This window comes from Diuraphis noxia, unplaced genomic scaffold (genome assembly GCF_037042655.1).
Source record: "Diuraphis noxia isolate RWA-SAM2 unplaced genomic scaffold, SU_Dnox_SAM2 contig0004, whole genome shotgun sequence".
In the NCBI taxonomy this organism is placed as follows: Eukaryota; Metazoa; Arthropoda; class Insecta; order Hemiptera; family Aphididae; genus Diuraphis; species Diuraphis noxia.
The window spans coordinates 19,583,267-19,602,626 of NW_028301714.1; the positions used below are offsets into that span (position 1 = coordinate 19,583,267).

The 19,360-nt window shown below is 31.0% G+C and overlaps 1 protein-coding gene across 1 annotated transcript in view; it reads left to right on the plus strand.

Moving 5' to 3' along the window:
- The window catches only part of Sema2a (Semaphorin 2a), a 384,224-nt gene that overhangs the window by 61,422 nt on the left and 303,442 nt on the right, over nucleotides 1-19,360 (plus strand). Inside the window, exon 2 of the mRNA XM_089225342.1 lies at nucleotides 15,977-16,045. The gene's annotated coding sequence lies outside the window, so the exon portion shown is untranslated. The remainder of the gene's footprint in view (nucleotides 1-15,976; nucleotides 16,046-19,360) is intronic.

The following is a 19,360-nucleotide window of genomic DNA, read 5'->3' on the forward strand; positions in this document are numbered from 1 at the left end:
GTTTTATCAGTTTTTCACCTATAAAACCGCCGCGTCGAGTGCGATGAAAACGTTTGGAATTATTGTATAAACGAACCGGAGAGCACCAGCTGCCGACACCGCCGTGGCGACGTCGGTTTGTTTGTTTGTTCGGCATTCTTATAGACAGAATTAAAAATGTCTCAACGTCACAATATATTATGCATGGGTCGTTATCAGCACCGTAAATCGCCTTAGATCCTTCGTTAATATTATAACGATGACGACGGCCGTGCTTGATATAGATATTAAGTATTATTATACATTAAACCAGAAAATGAAATTGAAAAGAAATGTCTAAGACGTATAGTACATAACGTATATTTTGCGATTTAAAAATATAGTGATGAGAATAATGGTGACGTTTAGAGGAAGTTAAGCAGATGCAATTATACATTATTATTGTTTAATCATTTGCACCACAGCGGCCACGAGAACAGATCGCCGTGTGCAGTGGGGTTTAATAAATAATCACATCGTTCAAGAATTTAGTTTGACTTAAGATGCGTATATAGACGTACTTAAAGTATATATATAAATTCGTAATCCCCAGTCAGAAAAACAGATTCGATGTTTATATAATATGATATATATACATTTTATAGGGATCACTGACGCTGCTGCGGCGTTTGTTTATTTAAGTAAAAAACTTGAATTTAATTTTCTTCTGGAATTAATTCCCCACAAAATTACTAAGAATATAATAAATTGTATTTATATGTTTGTTTTTCAATGTTGTTCGCGGGGTGCATTTAAGTCATGAGCATCGAATTGTTCGTATTGTAAATTACATGACAATCAAAAATATGGTGCACATAATTATTGTGTTGGGTAAATTTGATTACTTATTATTTTCGTTTATATTAATGTTTAAAATTTGAAATTTCGCTATCGTTTTTAAATTTAAAATCGTTTGAGTACACAATCACAGCGCATTATTTTATTGTTTGTGCATGGTACAAGTCTCGTATATTATTATTTTATTTGATTCAAACAGTCTCCACAGTTTTGGTAAATAAAGTATATTTTTTCGTTTGTCTTCGTTAATTATTTATTTACCAAACATATTTTGTTCACTTTGAAAATAAATAAATGTATGTATGAATACATCGTAAATTCGGGCTTGAAATATACTGAAGTTTCGTTGAAAGATTAATAACAATTATTGTCTACGAGCTTAAATTATCAATTAAGTTAAAAGCTAATCGTTGAAAACTTAACGTCCTACGTGTGAACTTTATAGACTTTTTCGCTTGTTTGGTGAGTTTTGGAAAATGTCTGTTTGTCTTTGAATAAATTGTATAACGTAGGAAGTAATAATCGATAATTTCATAAATCATTTTTCTAGAAAGAGCGACGGAACACAATCTCAGCGTTAATATTTATATAAATTGTAAAATACGTACGAGTAAATGTATAAAACGGCACTTTGTGTTGGTATTTGGGTTTATAAGTCATAATAATAAGCCATATAACAAGATTTTCCGTGTATACAAATCTTCGATCAATCGGAAACACTGATGACGTATATAATAAATGTATTTATGAAATATATGTATACAAAATAATATGGTGATTTAAATACATATCGTACGAATCGACATAATATTATAATATGCATTGGTGCGATGTTCGGACGAATAGAAGACACTGTATTACTATCCCTCGAAAATAATTATAGGTGATAAAGTCGTGGGAGGTACAATACGTTGGCGGGAACTTTGGTACGAAAGCAATATTATCATATTCTGTACTGTTACTAATTATTAATATTATTGAAATAAAACAATTTTTTTAGACAATTAATTGTAGCCCGCCACACGTGTTTGCCAGATAGTTACAACGACACTGCTCCATGAAATATAATATTATAATTTTACGTCAATTTATACATGCACCGACGGTGGGGCGCGTATAAAATGTTTAAGCGGATACGTGCCTAAATAATATCATAAAGTTCACTTATATAGTTATATGTGTTATACGTACAATATGTGTACATTTTATATCGAGTTTAAATATATTATAATATATAGGTACCTACCTACCTACGAGTATATATATGATATTCACATTACGGATATTTGTATTTGCATATCCGTCCGGGATGACCCGTCTCCAGAGACTTGTCGGCGAGAACGAGTTCAATAATAGTAATAATAATGATTATTATTATGGTTTCTTCTCTCGGCGGGTAAGTGACGGTGGCGGGAGTAGGGGCGTGTTTTGGATCGGCTCGTACAACACGACCAACGCAGAAACGCAGTCGTCGCATCCTACGTTAGAGTTTTACGAGCGGTTCGCCGGGACAATGAGCCCACAAAGTTTTCGGGGGTGAGCAGCTGGCAGTGTCGCTCTGTGTATAAATATACAGCGCGGCGTGGCGCTCGTCGGTTGGCACCTTCGGGACGCGATCGTAAATTAAGTTCCCATTGTAAAGCGTCCACACCGCCGCCACCATGTCTCATTTCCCCGCACATAGTCTCCTCTTCCGCCGCCGGAAATCGCGCGAGACCTTGGTCGTCGGGGGGCCAAAAGTCATACTTCCGCTAAACTGCAACCCCCTACAATTATTAAACCACTGCACCCACCGACATTTGACCTACGTATATGTGGGGTGGTGGCACGGTAACGAGTCAGTTTTGATTTACATTTCGTTACAGCAAAACACCATACGATATACATTTACTGTAACGTATATTAATATATTATGTTCGAGCATAAGCTTTTTTTTTTAAACGGTTTACGAACTTTTTTCGTTTTCACAGTATCTGAACATTAGTGGATTGTTACTTAGAGTACCATACCAATATATAATTTATTTTTGGATTTGAGCATTTTGTGCGTATAATGAAGACGATACATCGAACAACCTGCAAAACAGACACTGCGTTATTGATAAATTCAAAAATAATATATTTTAACGGATTTTATTACTAAACAAATAAAAGTAATTATTTTGGGTTTTTTTGAATTTAGTGTCGCTAGAAGATCTATTTTTGTTCAAGTACTACATGTTTCGAGCTGATGGTGTAGTAAATCTGCCATCCATTATAATCGTTGAATAATAATAGATGTGTAAAAATTTCATAAGTATGTCTTTTCTAGTTATTCAACGACAATCCCATACGCGCAGACCTTAATACAGTTGGTATATTATAATATGTTGTATAATATTATGATGATATTTCACATTCGCTGCCAACACGGACGCTGAACCAGTGCAACTTTCCCAATTACTGTATTGTAAGATGATTATTGTCACATGGTGCATGTGGCTGCTTTCGCACATACATATAGTCAGTGCACACGAGGAGTGTTAGCTGTCAGTGTCGTTCTATGATGATAATAATAATAATAGTTTGATATAACAACGACAAAGTTGTAGTAATCATGTAGGTGCGATATTAATATTATGTATATCACCCTATGTTCACGATGTTCGTGTACAGTATTGTAGTGTATTATTAAAAACCAGAAAGAAAAAAATACGATAATCGCCTTATGAGACGCAAAATACGGTCTAAGTAAAATATTCGCATAAACGCGCAACAGCTCTGTATATGTTCCTCCTACTTCCTAGTACGCACGGTGGGGTTTTCCCAGCATGTATATCCGAGTTTAAAAAAAGAATGATAATTTTTTTTCGAAATTTAAATATAAAATCTCATTGTGTCTATCCGTTTCTACGAGACGTGGTAAAGTTTTACGAACTAAAACTTTTTAGAGCTTATTATGATTATTTTTATTTTTGCTCGACTCTATATTAATTAATTTGTGTGCTTTATTTAATTAAGGGACAATATTAATTACTTTTTAAATAAATTTCAAACAAACCACTGCAAAATTAAATTATATAACTATATACAATACTTAAGTATACATTTTTGGTTTTATTATATGCTACGTAAAGTGTAAAGAAAATAATAATGTTACTATGCCCAACCTTGTAGTTTTTAAATTGGATTAGTTTTATTATGTTTTACATATTTTAATTGAAATACTTTTCCGTGTTTCGAGTTTAAAATCAAATTATTAAAAATTAAATGCTTCGTATCACTTTTAAAATTTTTCTTGACTGCAATGCTATGATTTTATATTGAATTATGTATTTATATCTTAATTGTTATACAATGATTATTGATAAAATAATATTAGCATACGGTATTTTTTAAACTAAAAAATTTATTTCAGAGTTCAATATAATATTCACTTTTGGCAATAGATACATATCGACTTTGCTAGTATCTACGATGTAAACAAATTTTGCAAAAAAAAACTCATATTTTTGAGTGGCACTAAAAACAAGTTCAACAATAATTGTCGTTTGCATGTTTTGCACAGTTAGAGAGAATAAATCATTAAACATCGCGGTTTCAATCATAAACCCAAATATTGTTATTCTTATTATTCTGTTCACGACGTTTTACTTTTTGAACGGTCAAAGCTTAGCTTGTCTTGTAACCAAAGTTTATTTTTTGTTTTTGAATCATTTACTAAACGTACCCGAGATACTTGTCAGTTTTTTCGTGTGTCCGGTATGACGAGTTTTTTTAATCCCAAAAAAGTTTAATCTCCGGATTTACAATGTTATGTGTCAAAACAGGTCTCGTGTCATTAATTCGCTTTCATTGTCATCGTTTACGGTTAAACAGAAAACTGTCTGGTGGTAAAACAGTAGATACATTTTCACGTTTTAAATGCAAATTTTTAGTGCGACTCAATAGCTGTTTATCATTTTTTTATTCATTCTGTTTGGGTTTTAGTGCACACAAATGGCTACAACGCATTTATACGACGAGACACGAAAATGTATTAGTTAGAAAGTTTAAATAAAATAATGCGATAAAAAATAATTACAAACCTAAACATTTTATAGCAAACTTTTTTTAATCGTATAAATTACACTGGAGATACAATTATTCTTTGAAAAACTATGTATTTCTAAGCTTCAAGTATAGGCCAAAAAATATAGGTCGATTTCTAGTTTTTAAATGCTTGTCTTTTAATGAAATTCTATTTTAGTTAAATGGTATTAATTTTAAATTTTTCATTTTTTTTTTTTATATATATAAATAATTCTAGTGATATAGCTAATATATCAAGCAAAAAAGTTATTTATTAAGTTTATTTTCATAAGTCAGACTATTATAATTAGACTGCTATAGGGTTAAGTTTATATGCCTATTATAAGTTACAACTTATCATCAACTTTTGTTTTATTTTATTTATTTATCTTCAGTGATAATATTAATGTGATTTAAAAGCACCAAACAATAGACAATGATTACATACTGTTAACAAAAAAATGTTGTACTTTTTGCCTTCAGCTTCGCATTGAATTAAACATGACATATATCGTTGTGCGAATACTTTTTTTTTTTATTAAGTCTTGACATTTTAGTTTTTGCATAACATAAAGTGATCCCCAAGTTTTAGAGCTACGGAACGCACTAATTACAACGTAGTTTCCAACCATGTAAAATTAATTTCCACTTCAAATAATAACACAATGTAGTCCTTTATCACTATCACAGTCAATATTGTGAATTAAGCAATTTTAAGAATATCTCTCTGTCTAATCTGATTACGTTTATAAAATACATTTACATTTGTTAAAATGAAAAAAAAACTGTACAAAACAGTAACATAAATAAATATATTAGAGGGAAATGTATGCTAATTTATTAAACATAATTTGTCAAGTACACTAGAGGATCAAAAACTTTTGTGTCTTTTAGTCATATTTAAATTTAATTTTCCCGCTGACCATATGAGTGACCGACCAAATGCAAATTACGTGCCGTTAACCCTGCCTTACCTTTGGCTTCCTGATTACGAGTATTATAATGTTGTTATCATACATTGCGTGTGGGTTTTTTGTTTTTGTTGTTTTTAGTGTAAAAGCTAAATCATCAAATGTTAACAAAATTATTCTTAAATATACATATTGCATGCTAATCAAGACTGGCTTGTCCAATTTTATGACATATTTAATAACATTTTATCTGATGGCGTTCTATTTAAAAATCTTGATGGATTTTAATAAACACTTTATTAAGTATGTACATCAGTCTGTTTCATCTTTTTAAACGAGATATTCTAATACTAAGTATATTGGATATTCAATAACGTTCCACTTGAATGGCTAAATAATATTTAACTAAACATTTTTACGTTATGATTCGGCGTTTATTGTTTTTTTTTTCTGAAAAGTCCACATCAATATTGAAAATTATTAATTCTGATTTAATTATTCGAGTAATACTTCAATTAGGTATACATGACAAATTAAACATTCAAGCTTTATGCATAATCTAGTTTAGTTGATTTGAAAAAATTACACAACGTCTTCCAACTGAATTGTGTATGAATTAACACGTAAATATATTTAAATAAACAAAAACAAATGAAATTGAATTTATATACCTAAGTACATCATTATCATATTACATCTTAACAGTTTTTATTGCATATACTGACAGTTTGACGTAATGTTAATATTGTCAATTTTAAGTGCAATACGTGTATCAATAATGGTTTTAGCTTCATAATTAAACTAAACACGTGTTATGACATCTGACAAGCATTTTCGCAGTTATGACGTTTTATTTGTATACGTAGAAATTCAAAATTATTTGCGATGACACAACATTCGTCTAATATATTTACATTTTTTATGTATCGAAAAACAACACATCGGCGAGAGTGGAAATTTCTCCACATAGAAATGCCTTCAACTGTATATTAATATATAATATATTCAATGCGCAACAACAAAGTTAATAATCTATTTCAGAGAATACGTCTTGAGCGATGCACAAACTTTTGGGTTATCGTCACGATTACTTCAATTTTCAGTTTATTGCATTTATCAGTCGGTGTTGCCATTGGTAGGCATGTACATGCGAGGATACTCGAATGTATAATATACTCGTGGGTGCGCGTTTGTGTGGATAAAGAATACGTGTGTGAAAAAAAAAATAAACCGAAAGTCAAACAAGGGGGAGGGGCAACTGCACCCTGTGGAAACATATATCGAACACCGAAAAAACCTATTCCAAGTTTTCGCGAGACGCGCACTGATCCTGTTGACTTTGCAAATTCGCTCCGCGCCCTCCTAAACCACCGTCAACTTAGCATGATGAAAACCACCATGCACTCGTACACACACACACACACACACACACACACACACACACACACACACACACACACACACACACACACACACACACACACACACACACACACATGAACGCGGCTGGTTGACTTATCGATCGTTTCACTCTCTCTAAACACTTAATACAAATGAAAGACGACGACCATCGCCAATGCTGCAGAAGATTATATACATATTATATTATTATCTTACACCCCACCCAGGCTTTCCGAATTAAATACGGGTTTAGGTGCGCCGTTTTATGTGCGCCGCACCGGGAGTACAGGACGTATACTTCCATGACGTCACTTCTGCAAATCGTCTTTGCCCAGGACCTTTGCGGTTTTCAACCCTTATCCGTGGACTGTCCCGCTCCGCTCATTCGTCACTCGCCGTCGTCGAATGGCGAAAATGTTACGAAAACAATTCGACCCGAGTCGACGACGTCTTACCGCAGAGAGAAAGGCTTGTTGTCAGGGTTTCCGAAAGTCTTTATACTATTGCAGTATTATTATGTCCGTCGTTCATCCGAGCGAAACGACAAACTCAACTTATCGAGCAACTCATATCGACGCCGTGGTGAACTGAACGAGTTCCTAACTAAAAACGGATTTTGGGAGAGGGACTATTTTTTAACATAGATACCGGACATTCATTATTTTTAAGTTCAAAATTTCAAATCTTGTTATTACTTAAACGAAAATATCAAACTATTTCTTACATACAATAGTCATTACTCAATAAACAATATTATTCGCTGCCAAAATAGTTATAATTATTATAACTTATAATCTTAAGCTTTTCAAACATTTCTGAGTAATACAGACCCATAACCCCCATCTTATTTACTGCCATCTTGCTAAGGGCAAACTATATTCGTTTTTATCCAAACTCTTGATGATATTCTACGACCTATGGGTTATAGGAGTATGTTATGATATTTTACTGGACACGAACGAGAGCGGTTATATTTTGGAGCAAAGCATAAATGGATGATTAGAATTTAGAATGCTTTAATATATTTTATTTAAGACTAAGCAATTTATTTTTGGATAAGATTAACATAATACATTTGAAGCACATAATTGGGCTATATTGTAAAGTGATAATATTCAATATATGGTTTCAAGCTAAAAAAATGACGCGTATTATTAAAAAAAAAAAACAAAACAAAAAGTAATAGCTCTATAAATTTCCAAACCACGAAACCAATTATCTATAATAACCAAAAAACCCCAAACGCCAAAACGTTGTGGAACTATCATTAACCACGGTACTGTGTGCATTATAAAAATTATTGGAATCTAACGATATTTCGTTTTTTTTCGGTCAAAGTTTTTCATCGCGTAGTACCTACGCCTCTGGCGACAATATTGTATTTTGCGTGTGTGTAACATAATGTGTTGCAATTTCGTCATGATGTCATATGATGCGTCGGACCACGTACGTACCACATACGGTCTCTCCACATTAAACTATAAAACAAGTTTAATGAAAAAAACAAAAAAGCCCAAAACAATCGTCTCCGTTTGCACAGTATCTCTAATGTATAGGACGTACGCCGCGTTATGTATATATAAGTGCGTAATAACAATCTATATATTATTATATACATATCGTTACATACACACTACACACAGTGACACAGAATATTATGTATTAGCCGAGTGCTCTCGCGGCGAGAGACCATATATATCGTTTTATCTCGACCCGTCACACGAAACCTACAATACCCTTTCGCAAACGTCAAGTCGGATTTACCGCACGGTCGTCGCACCATTATTATAGGTATACACACACACACACATAGCACTTATATATTATGTGTTTATGTTAATCGGTGGGAATGTAAAACGACTTCGACATAAGCGATACGGCACACGTTACGTTACTGCATATAGATAGGAAAGGTGCATTATATAGGTATAACTACGCCTTTTCGAATTCTGCGGATATCCATTATTATAATAATCCGTTCGATGTATTAAAAGTTTCGTCGCCGCGACGAAAGTATATTATTATTATTATAGAATGTCAGAGTTGTATAATATTATACAGGGCACTTGTGTGCGTCGATATTATTTTACGCAAACTGGCGGGCGCACAACGCGTTTACGGATGTCATTCGGTAAACAACAAACCAACAAAACATATATGTAAAAGTGAGATCTAAATGGATGCCAAGTTCAATGGTCAGTCCTGACATTTATTTATAACAACATGAAATATAATTTCTTCTCATCACTTAGGATAATGTTTTGAAGCCTAAGGTCTGACTTGGCTAGTTTCCATATTTTACGAATTATCATCAAGTTATCAAGCTAGTTTCTAATTGCAAGCCAAATTTTTAGAAGAATAAAAAAGAACTCCCAACTTTTTAGAACTTGCGAAGGCTATAACATAATTCGTATATAGAAACTAGCCAAGTCAGACCTTAGGCTTCAAAACATTTAACATTATCCTAAGTGATAAGAAGAAACTATATTTCATGTTGTAATAAATAAATGTCAGGACTGACCATTGAACTTTGCATCCATTTAGATCTCACTTCTTTTGTCGTTGAAGTCAACAACCAAAGCATATATTACATAATTGAACTTGACTATCATTTTACATATATGTTTTGTTGGGATATCATTACTTTTTGTATGTAAATTTTTAATAGCTATTTATTCATAATAAAATTATTTCCAAATGGTTTTTATTAAACTATTGTATTTTCCTACGTTTACGGGTTATAATTTTTTAATTTTTACGTATTTTTGGAGCGGCGATACGGGAAAGGTTATTTAAGTCAACATTACATTAAATTAGAGGCAATTAATTAATTAATTGAAAAATTAAACATAATAGATAAAGTAATTGCAAAATTATAATAAAATCAACTGATTAAAAAATTTAAAAATTAAAAATTTTCAAGTTTCTGATTTTTTCCTTTGTATTAATGGAACTGGGTTAGAATTTTGATGTATAGGTCAGTCAATGATAAAAATGACGATTTTCGGACGTTAATATTTAAATAACGGTTTGAAGTGTGTTTATGAAATTTAGAGCACATATGTATCTCGTTAGTCTCAATATATGAGCCAAATTCGACATGTTTATGTGGAATAGTTTTTGAGTTATGAGGGGGTCAAAAGTGGCTCAAAATGGTTCGTGTAATATTACACACGGTGCTGCTCGCCAGTTCTGTTAGCTAGAACTTGGCTTGACACGCTACCGCGTGTCTAGATAGTTCGCATAGTGTTTGATGCGTATAGATGTTCATCGTGTCTTGTTTTGTTGTACCGTTTTTGCAACCAAATTTATTGTTAAAAATACGTTTTGAACAATACGCGATTTGCGCTCCTGAAATTTCAATGGAAACGCGTTTTGTACACGATCGTTCGATAATAATTAACGTTAATCTATATACGCTCGTAGTCTGCGTCATAACGATGTTTATTAGCGCATTAAAACGCGCCAAAACTTTATTGTAATAATTTTGTGTGCTGTCTGTGCACAATTCACACCTCGTCAATTCCATAACACGAGTTTAAACTTTAAAGTATCTATTAATTTTAATGAACTTCTCATCGATTTAATAAATAATGTAATAAAACAAAACATTTGAATTTGTGCACGTTGTTTATTATTACAAAATTGAATATTTATTAATTGTATAAATAACGACCAATTTTCATGATGCAGCCGATGAAAATATAACTTATATTATTAAATAAAATTAATTGATTGAAGCAAACAGATTTATATATACCCATATATATATATATATATATATATATAAAACAAGATATTTAAAATGTAATATTAATCCTTTTTTTATTGTATTTGTACTTGATCATTTTTGTTTGAATTTCATAAAATCAGAGTAATATAATAGAATATCATTTTAAATTGCATATCAATGTGTACGTTATGAATTATATTAAAATATAATTTTCTCATTACGCTAATTGAAATTATGAATTGATGAAAAATATGAGATTAATATATAGAATATCGGATTCAATTTCATGATTATTAATCATAATGTGTTTCTTTTGATTGAACCAAAAAACTGATGTAAAAATAGTTAGGTTTTGTAAGTTTCTTTTTTTATCCATACAAAAACTACTATTTTTTGTATTTTTTTTTTTAATGGTATCACACAACAAAGTCTTATTTCCCGATGGAAACAAATAAGTGAATAAAACTAAACAGAGCACTTACAAATAGAAAGGGGTACTTTTCTACTTCTTTAGATATAGATAAAAAAAATAATGTAATAACTAAAACCTTATGAGTGGAAATCTAATACTTTTCAACGTTAGATCAATATTTGTTGGTAACGAATACAGTTCACGAAGTGGATTGGTTCTACTCAAAGCCAGTGCTCTCAAAATTCTGTAGAAATTGGTCGAGAGTCGTAAATCAGAAAGTTCGAGACATATACTTTTCCAACTGAAATGATCTTGGCCAATACAACTAACTTTGCAATCAAATAATTTTCACAAATAATGTACATACGCGCAACAGAAACTCGTTAATAAACTTTAAAATTGGTCGGTCGTCGGGGGAAATTATGTCTGTATACTATGTGGCATTAAAAACAAAAAAACAAAAAACACCCACAAAACAAAACAAATTTGCGTGTAACGTAGGTCTACTGTACCCCCTCCGAATAACCTTTTTGTCGATGGGTGTATTTGTCACACGCAGTGCTTAGTAATTTTTTTTCTACCTCCATGCACACAAAGGATTTTCGTGTATAAAACGAGATGGGCAATTTGTATCGTAAACAAACACACACCCACACACACACACACACGCACGGGTGATTACGTTACGAACAAAACGGTTCGCAAACGCGTCGGGAAATTGTGGTCGTAAAAAAAAATTAACGTATTACCTCGTCACGAATTCCAGTGTAGGGGTTGGTAAAAAATACACATACACACGCGCGCGCTCACACACACACACACACACACACACACACACACACACACACACACACACACACACACACACACACACACACACACACACACACATTGTTCGACAAGATAATGAACGAGCATTGATTGTAGACGGGTGGCTGCTCTAATGAACCGGTAAAACTACTAAAACTGCAACGTTTTTCAAACAGTAGCATGGATGACGTAGTGTTGCAATTATTTTACAACTGCATATCACAGGGAAAATTTTTTTATTTATATTTATATTTTTTATTATTCGCACAACTCTCTCGAGTTCGGGTTATCATTTTGTTTTCGCTGGTTTGGCCACAAAATGATGGAAGGCTTCACTGTACAGTTTTTTTTTTTTTTTTTTGTTTTTACTACATCTGCTATATTATAATATACTTTTCTCTTTTTAATATTATTATTCAACTCCATTCATATCTGTATACGTTTTTCTGTCTATCTCATTCTCTCGACTTGGCTTATCTTGTCACCCTCGCCTGAATTTTTAAGCCACTGCCGTCGCACCACTCGCCTCTGCAGTCAAGCTCTAATAGCTACACCACTGAAGCCATTGGAATAGAAGCTCCTTTATCATTTGATCCACATCCTGTCTAGGTTCTCTTAGAAAAATGCATTTTTGGCCAGCTCTGTGTTTATTTTATTTTATTATTATTATTATCATTATTTTTATATGAATCGATAATGTACTTTTGAACCATTTAAACGAATAAATTACTTACTGAGAAGATTCTCCGTGTCCCTTTATGATTTTTATCTACCCCTCTTAAGGGATGCAGATGTTACTCACCTGTCGATTAATCAAAGCCCTAATTTTTTTTCTTGGAACTCACCCTTAAAATATGTAATCTCAGCACTATTTCCACTATATATATATAAGTTTTTTTATGTACGGATTTAAACATAAATAAATGATTCAAATCTACCATCGAGCAAATTGCTTCTAAATATATTGGATTTAAACTTTGTCAATTGCGATAAAACGCGTGTATTAGTTTTAAAATGTCTAGTAAAAAATATCTGAAATTTGATAAACGCTTTTGAAAGTTAACGTGGTGCGGATGACACAGTTTATCACTATTACACCGCTTTTAACATTAAGGTTTAAAATTGATGACCACCTGAGATTTCTAACAACTCATCCTATCTTATATATAATGCACGACCTATTTAAAGCCTTTTATCGATGAGTTTCGATGTGATACTTCACAAAATTGAAATTAGTAACACAGATTTCACGTGAGTTTGAGTATAAAAAAAAAATTAAATATATTCAAAAGCTTCTAATTGAAAAAATTTACAAAACTGCCTATTATATATTTAGCGTTTTTATCTCATTAAATAATAATAATTAAAATAATACGAATATGTCTCGAAGTTTGAATATAAAAGTTTTTTTCATTATTTCAATTTTCATATTTTTAAATTAAAAAATTATCATTATTATTTAAGTGCACACTCTTTATTTCCTATACCTCTTGCGCATACAATTTATAATTAATGTTTATTCAACACATATTGCTCGTTAACACACTAGTACATACTTTTATTCAAAAGTATATTTTCAAAGTCAAAGTATAAAGAGAAATCATGTATGAATTGTTCAATTTTTTATTCAGTCATAGCTTTTATTAATTAAAATGGAGTTGTAAATTCATGGACTTAATAAAACAGAACATTATTTAGTTTTAATTGTTTTCAATATTTTCAAGTCATCAATATTTTATAAATAATAACATTGAGAATAAATATCTCTCCGCTAAAAATCTAAAAAATTAAGCCCACACGGAAATCTGTTCAAAATATTAATTTATTCAAGTGTAATCTACAGTAAAAAGTTAGTTTGCTGAGTGAAATCAATTTAAAAATAAAAAGCAGTAAAAGTTTGGTCACAAAGTCGTTTTTATTGCAAATTATTTGTTTTTAATTAAATAAGTTGAGATTTTACCGGTTCGATTTTCTACTGATTATTGTACAACTGAAATCATTATTTATAATATTATTCGTAAAGCAAATTCAATATGACACGTTTCATGAAAAATAAATAATAGTAACGCAGAACACAATATAAAAGTGTTATAACTTATAATATAACCTATTGTGTTTATAATAAATAGATTTATAAAGAACTATATATTACTGCAAAACATATCCGATTTAACTCATCAGATATAAAATCGTCCACGCTGCGTACCTATTTATTACATTATGCAAAATTGTACGGCATACAATCAGTGAAACACTTTGCATAATGATAATTCAATAAATGTCGTAAAAGCATTATTCAATTCGTATTACACGGATTAAAATTTAAAAATACAAACCAACGCTGATGATGTATCACGCGAAATCGACAATGCTGAGTAATGGTAGAAAAATGAATAAAAAAGAAAATGAAACTGTTAGATTATGATATTTTCACACATAGCCAAAGGTGTGTATAGTAAAATCCTTTTAAGGTCTGCGTAGCGTGATTTTCTTCATTTTATTTTTACATCGAGTTGTTAAAACTTTACAAACTTATTTGAACAGCTGAATAAATTATCTGCATAAATAATGTAAGCTAAATGGATGTTTTCGTTGAAAAAGTAACACGCTTTTAACTTAATTCTCTGAATATTATCATAATACTTTTTTTTCTCAACTTGTTAGGTCGCTGAAACTTTTATTTCGTTATGATTGGTTAAAAAACACAAATCCCTCGTGAGCATGAAATACGACTGCACGACTGGACGGTCTTTGGAAATGCAATTCCCAATTGCGTGTGCGTATTTTTATACTGGTTAACATTTCTAAATTAATTATATTTTCCCTTATATTATATTGTCCATTCGTTATATTATAATTTATTGTCGTCGAGATACGTAAAATTTAATCATCTTAAAACACTCTCGTCTCTATCGTGATAAGGTAATGGTTATCATTTTTTTTCTTTTACATTATTTTTTATAGGTATCAAGTCGTTTGCAGTGGCCACCGGGGAAATATGCGTAGTATATTGAGCGCACATTATAAATAAAATTAACTTTACACGCATTGCATCATGTGTAAGAATCCTTTGGGATAAGATTTCAGTTGATGAGGTGTTAATGTCTCAGTATTATAACGTTAAGTTACTATGTTTTTTCTCGAAATCCAACCGATTGAGACCTATATTGTGGTATCAAAAATATTATGGTATAAATGGTAAAATAAATAATGGAAATTAAAAGTATTCAGTGAACCAATTATCCAACAAAGTGTTTTAATATATTAAATTAATGTATGCAATTTAAGAAATTTACATCCATTGTAAGTATATATAAAGTTTAGGGTTACTATGTATTTTTTTATACTTTTAATAGCTTAAGGCCCACAATAATGTGAGATTTTTAAAAGGATTTTTAACATTAATCCAAAAAAAGAAAATCGTTAAATACAAATTTCAATCCGTCTCGTTGTTGTCGTATCAAAACTTCACAATGTGGATGGATAAAAAGACCAAATGCCATTGAGCTGGAAATGCGGTAAACTTCTTGACCGTATTGTGTACACTCAAGTCTCACAATAGGCATAATCGTTTTTATCCGTCCTTTCCTTTGGTCGTATTTTTTTTTTTATTTATTTTTCTTTTTTTCTGTGTGGTATTCATAAAAAACCGTACGCGAATTGCAAAAATTCTAACAAACCGCTGGCGTCGAACATATTTTATTTGTTAAATTCATAGTAATACTTGCTTTCACCAGCTATCTTTGTTGGTATTCCATATTATTATTTATTTATTATGAAATTTCACCTGTTTGAATGAATTAACTTTTACCAATTTTTAACATTTCATTTTTATTTGTTTCAGATATATTGTATGGTGTTATTAACGTATACCAAATTTCAACATTTAGGTGAACAATAAACGTTTATTCAGGTGAGTTTTTACATATATATATATTTTATCATACATAATACGATAACTTTTAATCAAATTCTTATTTCCCCATGTTTAGTTTTGTTTAATGCGTCTAAATATTAAATATTAATAACACGGCGATTTAAATAGGCAAAATAGGTACATTACGTTCTACAATAATAACATTAATGTGTTCTGTTTTCTGTTTTCTCATTGTTACAAATGATTATAATGTTATATTTTTCATAAATTTCAATAACAAAATATAAAACACACACTCACATCAATTATTTATTTTATTAATTTGTACACCTATAAAAAAGTTTTGTACATGATATTAGTCTGCCCTCTGATTTATTTGGAAGTAATCTATACCACATAATAAACGGTTATTTACTAATCAAATTATATTGTGGCTAAAGAAAAAAAAATATATTTTAAATATCTAATTGTATTAAACGTTATTAAAAAATTGTATAGGTTGAAGTTAATACTGTTGTAAATATCAATTGAATGATACATTTTTAATTGAGTAAACATGGTTCTGTAATTCAATGTTTAGTCTAATTAAGGATGACTTTTCCATTATTTGGATACTTCATAAAATATATACATTTAATAACTACATATTGCTTTACAATTAGTTTCAAATCTATTAAATGTAATATTATATCGAAACAATCAATAACAAAGAAAGATATTATGTCAAGGACATAAATAATGATGCTTATCAAAAAAATAAACTACAATAACTTTGTATGCATAAAAGTCCAAATATATACTTTATACCTTATTATTAAATTATTCTGATTGAAAAAAAAAACTAAATCCGATAAACGTTTGTACATTTCCAATCATTATGCTTCACACTCAGAAATGCGTCATTAGGAAACGTAAAGTTTATTTTTCATTTCCTTTCAGAGGGTCTCTTTCTTGTCAATCGTCATCAGTTCACAAAAGTAAAGTGTCACGTTTTTTTATATTGAACTATCGGCGAATGAGTCTACGATAAAAGATTTTTACTTTTTTTTTCAAGTCAGATTCTTTAGAACATTTATAATACATATTATAGTAAATTGTCATTAATGGCATTAAGCAAAAACGTTATTATCACCACGTATGTCAATGGCCAATAATTGGTAATTTTAGCTCTGAATAATCTCAAACTTACAGAAAATTAAATGCCGATAAATGGAGTCGTAATGGTTTCAATTTAAACTGTCCAATACAAATATACCGCTATAATAAATAATAAGTGTCAACAATAATGGTAATAAAAATAAAATTCGAATAAATAATGAATAAGTAATAATATGTATAGTGTAACATGAAATTTATCCTAAGTAAACCACATATAAATAATAATATTATAGTCTCGTTTTAAATTGCACTGGCAAATTTAATAGTTGTTAACGAAAAAGAGGGATTTAAAACATTTAAAACCATTGTTGGTCTCTGTATTGTCATAATGACTAATTAACCAACAAAACGTTTTTAAACAATGAAAACAAAGAAAATGTATGATTTAAAAATCACAGTTTGGCACTTTGGTGTCACAATAATGTCAGTGTAACTAAAAATCTTAGCATAAATATTTTTTTTTGTTTCTAACATTATTTTAATATTTAATTAAATAAAACTACTTTACCTTTATGTATACTTAACAACTAAATCTATGCTTTCCTTTAATTGCGGATTGGCATAAGATTGATGTGACGTTTATGTCATATTGTTTTGCATGTGTAAAAATCAAATATTATCTTCTGAAAAAAAAAAAATGCTATACTCTCGAGTTTCGAACCCCGTGTTTTTGATAATCGATGTTTGCACCGCGGAGGTCGTAAAAATTGCGTACACTAGCTGTGACAAAAGCGGACCCCTGTACTATTGCGTTTTAATGTGCGTTCATCAAAGTGATTTTTAAAACAAACTTTGTTTATTTTCTATTTTATGTAAAGTAAGAAAGGAAAAATAAAACTATAGTTTAGGGTGAAGTGAAAAATTTAAATAAACCATAAAAGTCGTTCGGGACGAAAAACACCATTATGCGACGAATGTGATCCCCTTCGATGCTAATACTATGTGACTCACTCTGTCTCCTTTTCCATCTCACAGCCACTCTACCTCTCTCAACGACACACTTTCTCTATCCATCGCACCTACATGCTTCGTATATAATAGATATACTCTACATCGCTGATATATATAATATGTACTGTACTAGTCTGTTCACCGCAATTGAATTACGATGACGAATATTTGATGTGACTTCCGACGTCAAAATGAAAATTTCACTTGACGTTTAAAAGCTTCAGGCACGAAGTGTAACGGCAGAGGCGAAGGTGAATCTTAAGTAAGAAATGATATCGATGCCAAAGACTAAAAATATGAAATTTGTTCTACAGTAGAAATTAGTAACTGGAGTATCAATGAGAGATCTTTCCACGCCAAGTCCTTAATTCTTAACGCTTAAAATATATTACTCGTCATTTGAACATTTTAGTTGTACGCCTTCCTCTGTCATTACTAAAATATGTTTTACTGATCATGATAATATTTTCACATAACCTATATGCATATAAATATTATAATATGAATTTTACTCAAACATGCATGAGTATAATATTATATTTATATCATATACATCTGTTTGAAATTTTTAATGAAAGTCAAACTTTTTTTATCGAAATTTCTCTCTCAATCTCTTCATCACTATCTCTCACCGTCCCCTTCATCCACGACTCCGTGTTTTTATATTATATTTCCACGAGTTTAATATTTTTCACCCCTCTTTGTGCTCTACACATATACATATAAATATAGAGAGAGCTCGGGTAATGGAGGACCCCTTTCTGGGTGATGGATGACCCCGCGTCTCTCTCATTCCGGTCAATCCAATAAACCGTGCACGGCCATATTTCACGGTTTTTCTCTGCCCCACTAACCTCTCCCACTACATTCTTTTAGCATCCAAATACCATCGCTGCCACCACTTTCACTCTCTCTCACTAACACACACATACGCCTATACCATTACCACGCAAATCTCTATGGAATTTTTTAATCTGTCCAATCTCGTTCGAGGTCCACGATTATCCCATATCGGCTTTCGAGATCCATCATTTAGGATGACTAAAATTCGTATACGTTGTCGTCTATGTATTCAAAAACATACATACCTTTATAAATACATTTTTTTAGTTACTTTTACTGGATTAGAATGCCTCGAGAGGTAGTACTGATTGTGATGCATTTATTTCTTCTATAAGATATAGGTACCATGATTGTCTATGATAAAATAGGCGTGAAGCTATGTATTTTTAAACGCATATC